General features: G+C 45.5%; 1 non-coding gene across 1 annotated transcript; it reads left to right on the top strand.

The window, feature by feature from the left end:
- Positions 1–3692: 3692 nt before the first annotated feature.
- Positions 3693–3875, top strand: LOC143964578 (U2 spliceosomal RNA). Its single transcript, XR_013271169.1, has one exon. It is a non-coding gene; the product is annotated as a U2 spliceosomal RNA (small nuclear RNA).
- The last annotated feature ends 2353 nt before the right edge of the window (positions 3876–6228 follow it).

Genomic DNA, 6228 nt, shown 5'->3' with positions numbered 1-6228 from the left:
AGTCTCTGTACCTCCCCTGCATGCCACAGCTTCACCCTCCGCCGCCTCCGGGCTCCCAGCGATGTCCTCCTCTCTCACTCAGAGTTTACTCACAGTTCTACTCTCCTCTTTCCTCCTCAGTCCTCACCCCTGCTCGGCTCCTCTGCCAGTGTCCCGATCGTCTATTCAAAAATGGCGCCGGGAGGCGCCATTACGTTACTGCGCATGCGCCGCCCGGCCGAGCGCGTACGAACTTTCCCGAGCCCGGCCGGCTTTGGAACAGCGCATGCGCCGTTCCATGGTCTGCTCACGGCCATCTTTTTTACGGGCACCGATGCCCATAATGGATTTTAATGGGCAGCTCCAAAAAGATACGGGCGGTTGCAAACACCGTGGGGCCCCCTGCTGGACACCGGGCCCTCGGTCGGCACCCGACTGCCCGAATGGTCAGTCCGCCCCTGGGCAGAGGGCAGGTGGGCTTGGAGGGAGTCTACACCTCCTTAAAGGCACAGGGGCACACTGGACACCCAGCACATAGCACTATAGCAGCAAACGTGTCCAGTTCATCCCCTCACCAATATTCAAACAGTAAAACCAAATGGCCACTGCCCTCATCTATAACTGGCCTTTGCAGCAATGAGCACATGGAAGGGCAACGCATGCAAAACAGAGCCAGAGAATTTCCCAGCTCAACTTACTGACCAGCCTACAAACAACTAAATTGCCCTGTCTGTATGCGTTAAAAACAACGGGTTTAGTCTGCATACATTTGCAAATACATGCTGCAGAGTCCCATCAAGGCACACTGGTATTTTCTGTAGTCCAAAATTAAAGTACAACTGTGTCAAAGCCATCTGCATTCAAATATTTACATATTGTTAAGAAGAAGCAACACGCACATATACTGCGGTACCTAGTACATTATCTGACACTTCCGGCTCTGAGGCGTGCGCTCGCGCTGCAGGCAACCTGCTCCCGTTGTGATTGGAAACAGTGAATTTTTTAACCAAAAAATATGAAGAAGAATATTGGCCTAATCTGAGGAAAAATTGTGTTTATTATAGAAAAAAGTAAAAGATATTGTCGCTCTTCTTTTGTTTATAGAGCAAAAAATAAAAAACGTAGAGGTGATCAATAGCGATGGCCTTGCGGTTCGCCCGGCGGTCGGTTTGCGGCGAATTTTGCTCGTTCGCGATTCGCCAAACCAGCGGACTTCTGGCGCTGTTCGGGCGGCGGACATATGTGTTTACATTGGGAAGAACTTTGACCTATGATGACACATCCATCATGGGGTACAGGACAGCCAATTGAGACATTATTTTATTTTTGCACAAAGTTGTCACTAAATGATATATTGCTCACACATGCTATGGGCATAAGTGAAATTACACCCCAAAATAAATTCTGCTGCTTCTCCTGAGTACGGGAATACCACATGTGGGGGACTTTTTGGGAGCCTAGCCGCGTACGGGACCCAGAAAACCAAGCACCGCCTTCAGGATTTAAATATAAAACACTACCAAAAAAAACTGTTAGCCCTTGTACACACGGTCGGAGATTCCGACAACCAAATCCGTCGGATTTTGTCCGAAACTGTTGTATACACTCGGTCGGACGAAGTGGTCGGAATGTAAGATCATTCAGAACGTGATGACGTTATTTCGTTACGACGGGACTATGTTCAGGCTAGTAGCCAATAGCTTTGATGTAGGAATTTGATCTGAGCATGAGTGGCACTTTGTCCGATCGGAATTCTATACACATGATCGGAGTATGTCCGATTGGAGCATTTTGTCGGAAAATGTTTCCGGCAAGTTGGAAAATTTGGTCCGACGGATATTCAGACGGAAACAGTCCGATACAGACCACACACAGTCGGAATATCCGACAAAACGCTCCGATCGGACACATTCCGTCGGAATCTCTGATCGTGTGTACAAGGGCTTAGCGATCGCGGGGATCAGGCCTGACTCTGCGAACGCTGCAGTTATGTGTTTAGCGTTTTGTAAGTGACAGTGATCGATCGATACTGCACTTGGGTGGGCTGGGCGGAGGGGCAAAACGCAGGTGCTAGCAGGTGTCTGGGCTGATCCCGCTAACAATGCATTTTTTTGGAACCCTAAACTGCTGGGGACGCTAGTATAGATCTGATCAGATCAGATATTGATCTGTTCAGATACTATACCACTACGGGAGGTGTATGCTTTGCACGTGGGTGTTAGTGGTACTGGCACTAACCTAGCGTTGCCTGGGGTGACGCAGACCCTGACCCTAAAACCTAATTGACATCACCCGCTGGGTGATCAGGGGGTTAAAAATGTATTGGGTAATACATGGTGGGTGCCCTGATGCTATAAAAAGCAAACTAACTAACCAGAGTCACCCGTAACACTTATACGGTGATCACTGGTGAAAGGGTTAACTAGGGGCAATCAGGGGGTTAAAATCTTTATTAGGTAGTATATGGGGGTCCCTGACGCTATATAAAAACCTGACGGGGAACCTAAAAAACTAACTGGCTAACTAGCGTCACCAGTGACACTTATACGGTGATCGCTGGTGAAAGGGTTAACTCTAGGGGCAATCAGGGGGTTAAAATCTTTATTAGGTAGCATGTGGGGGTACCTAACGCTATAAAAACCAGGCGGTGAACCTAAAAAATAACTAGCTACTTAGCGGCACCAGTGACACTAATACAGCGATCATAAAAATGATTGCTTAGTGACACTGGCAAAAGGGGATGAAAGGGTTACCTGGGGCCAATCAGGGGGTTAAAACCTTTATTAGGTAGTATATGGGGGTCCCGGACGCTATATAAAAACCTGACGGGGAACCTAAATAACTAAATAACTAACTGGCTATCCAGCATCACCAGTGACACTTATACGGTGATTGCTGGTGAAAGGGTTAACTCTATGGGGCAATAAGGGGGTTAAAACCTTTATTGGGTAGTATATGGGGTACCTAATGCTATAAAAACCTGGCGGTGAACCTAAAAAAATAATTAGCTACCTAGCGGCACCAGTGACACTAATGCAGCGATCAGAAAAACGATCGCTAATGCCGCGTACACACGGGCGGACTGTATGGCGTACTTAGTCCGTCGAAACACATTTCAGCGGACAGTCCGCTCGTGTGTGGGCTTCAGCTGACTTTTTCAGCGTGCAGTCTGGCGTACTAAGTATTTCGGATTTTTCGAAATTCTGTCCGTCGTACTTTGGTTTCAGCGGACAATCCGCTCGTCAGTAGGCTAGTTCGACGGACTAAGAATGGCGCATGCCCAGAAAGGATTTACACGGCGGAAGGGTGCTTTGCTGTGTATTCGACTTCCTATTTCTAGTCCCGTCGTACGTGCTGTACACGTCATCGCGCAAGCTTTCGACGGACTGTTTGTGCATCCGTGTGTGGTCAAGTCCGTTCAGTCAAAAGTATGACGGACTGTCCGTCGGATTGTATGACGGACTAAGTACGCCATACAGTCCGCTCGTGTGTACGCGGCATTAGTGACACTGGCAAAAGGGGGTGAAAGGGTTACCTGGGGGCAATCAGGGGGTTAAAACCTTTATTAGGTAGTATATGGGGGTCCCGGACGCTATATAAAAACCTGACGGGGAACCTAAATAACGAAATAACTAACTGGCTATCCAGCATCACCAGTGACACTTATACGGTGATCGGTGGTGAAAGGGTTAACTCTAGAGGCAATCAGGGGGTTAAAATCTTGGCTAAGATCAAGTGTAGTATCTGTTCTTATCAGTTTAATATCTGATACGTCCCCTATCTGGGGACCATATATTAAATGGATTTTTAGAACAGGGAGATGGAAGAAGAGCTTGCTCTGTCCACTCCACGCATCGACCTGGTATTGCAGTACCTCCAGGACCGGTGCACCTAAAAAAAAAAAAAAAAAACTTTATTGGGTAGTATATGGGGGTACCTAATGCTATAAAAACATGGTGGTGAACCTAAAAAAATAACTAGCTACCTAGCGGCACCAGTGACACTAATGCAGCGATCAGAAAAAGGATCGCTTAGTGACATTGGCAAAAGGGGGTGAAAGGGTTAACTCTAGGGGCAATCAGGGGGTTAAACCTTTATTGGGGGTAGGGGGCTACCCTGGACCTAACACTAACTGCCCTGACACTTTTTACTGTCACAACTGACACTAAATGCAGTGATCAGTAAATAAATGATCACTGCAATCAGTGACACTGTGACTGGGGGGGGGGGGGGTCGGGGGGTAATTTGTGTGCCTATGTGTACCTACGTGTCAGTGTAGTGTTGGTGCACACTTACTATGTCCTCTCCTTGCAGTCCGGTCAAAAAGACCGCCCCTAGGAGAGTGACATCACTTCCTCCCTGCCTGTGTTTACACTTCTTGGCCATCTTTCAGAGAATATGAATGATAACACAAAAACATGTCACTCATGGTTAGTGTTTGGCTGAAGCCATTTATTATCAATCAACTGTGTTTAGTCTTTTTCAATCATAATGACAACAGAAACTACACAAATGACCCTGATCAAATGTTTACCCTTGTGATTTTGGCCTGATAACATGCACACAAGTTGACACAAAGGGGTTTGAATGGCTATTAAAGGTAACCATCCTCACCTGTGATCTGTTTGCTTGTAATTAGTGTGTATATATAAAAGATCAATGAATTTCTGGACTCCTGACAGACCCTTGCATCTTTCATCCAGTGCTGCACTGACATTTCTGGATTCTGAGTCATGGGGAAAGCAAAAGAATTGATCTTCAGGAAAAGGTAGTTGAACTGTATACAACAGGGAAGGGTTATAAAAAGATATCTAAGGAATTGAAAATATCAACAGTGTTCAAACTTTAATCAAGAAGTGGAAAATGAGGGGTTCTGTTGAAACCAAACCACGGTCAGGTATACCACCTAGGCTGCAAAGAAAAACACACAAATAACTTCAGGTGACTCTCTGAAAACATGTGGTGTGGCTGTTTCAAGATGCACAATAAGGAGGCACTTGAAGAAAGATGGCTGCATGGTTGAGTCGTCAGAAGAAAGCCATTACTACGCAAATGCCACAAAGTATCCCACATACAGTACGCCAAACAGCACAAAGACAAGCCTCAACCTTCTCGCACAAAGTCTTTTGGAGTAATGATACCAAAATTGAGCTTTTTGGCAACAACCATAAACACTACATTTGGAGAGGAGTCAACAAGGCCTATGATGAAAGGTACACCATTCCTACTGTGAAACACGGAGGTGGATCGCTGATGTTTTGGGGACATGCGAGCTACAAAGGCACAGGAAATTTGGTCAAAATTGATGGAAAGATGAATGCAGTATGTTATCAAAAAATACCGGAGGAACATTTGCATTCATCAGCCATGAAGCTACACATCGGACGTAATAGGACATTCCAACATGACCCTGATCCAAAACACAAGGCCAAGTCGATCTGTCATTGGCTACAGCAGAATAAAGTGAAGGTTCTGGAGTGGCCATCTCAGTCTCCTGACCTCAATATCATTGAGCCACTCTAGAGAGATCTCAGATATGCAGTTCATACAAGACAGCCCAAGTACCACAAAAGACTTCAAGCTGCCATTGATGTTAAAGGGGGCAATACACGGTATTAAGCACTAGAGTATGTAAACTTTTGATCAGGGTAATTTGAGTAGCTTCTGTTGTCATTATGATTTAAAAAGAGTAAACGCAGTTGACTGATAATAAATGGCTTCAGCCAAACACTAACCATGAGTAAAAGAAAAGTTGTTGTGCTATCATTCATATTCTCTGAAAAATGGCCAAGAAATCATAAATGCTGCGGGGTATGTAAACTTATGAGCACAACTGTAGAATCTGGTGGAGCTGTCACTTAGAATCTGGTGCAGTTGTTCATGGTAGTCAATCATCTTATAACTTCAGCTTGTTCACTCAAGCTTTGACAAAAAGGGCCCTGTTCACACCAGTGAGACTTGTCATGTGATTTTGACAGCTCCAAATCACATGACAAGTTGGATCCTATTGTCAGCAATGGAACTTTTCAAATTGGAGCAAATCTAAATTTGCGGCACAGCACCGATTTGAATAAAAAGGGTTCCTGTACTATTTTTTGTGATTTCAGGTGCGACTTGCATAGACATTTGTGCATGAAGTCACACAGATGTCAGGCAAGTTGCACCTGAAATCTCACTGACCTGCGGCTTTGAAATTGTGCTACTTCATATGAAGTAGCACAATATCAAAGTCCCATTCAGTGTGAACTA

This window comes from Lithobates pipiens, unplaced genomic scaffold, assembly GCF_037356315.1.
Source record: "Lithobates pipiens isolate NorthernLeopardFrog02 unplaced genomic scaffold, aLitPip1_a1.2 Scaffold_8, whole genome shotgun sequence".
Lineage (NCBI taxonomy): Eukaryota > Metazoa > Chordata > Amphibia > Anura > Ranidae > Lithobates > Lithobates pipiens.
The sequence above is the reverse complement of the archived record's forward strand: the minus strand, read 5'-3'. Positions and strand labels throughout refer to the sequence as shown.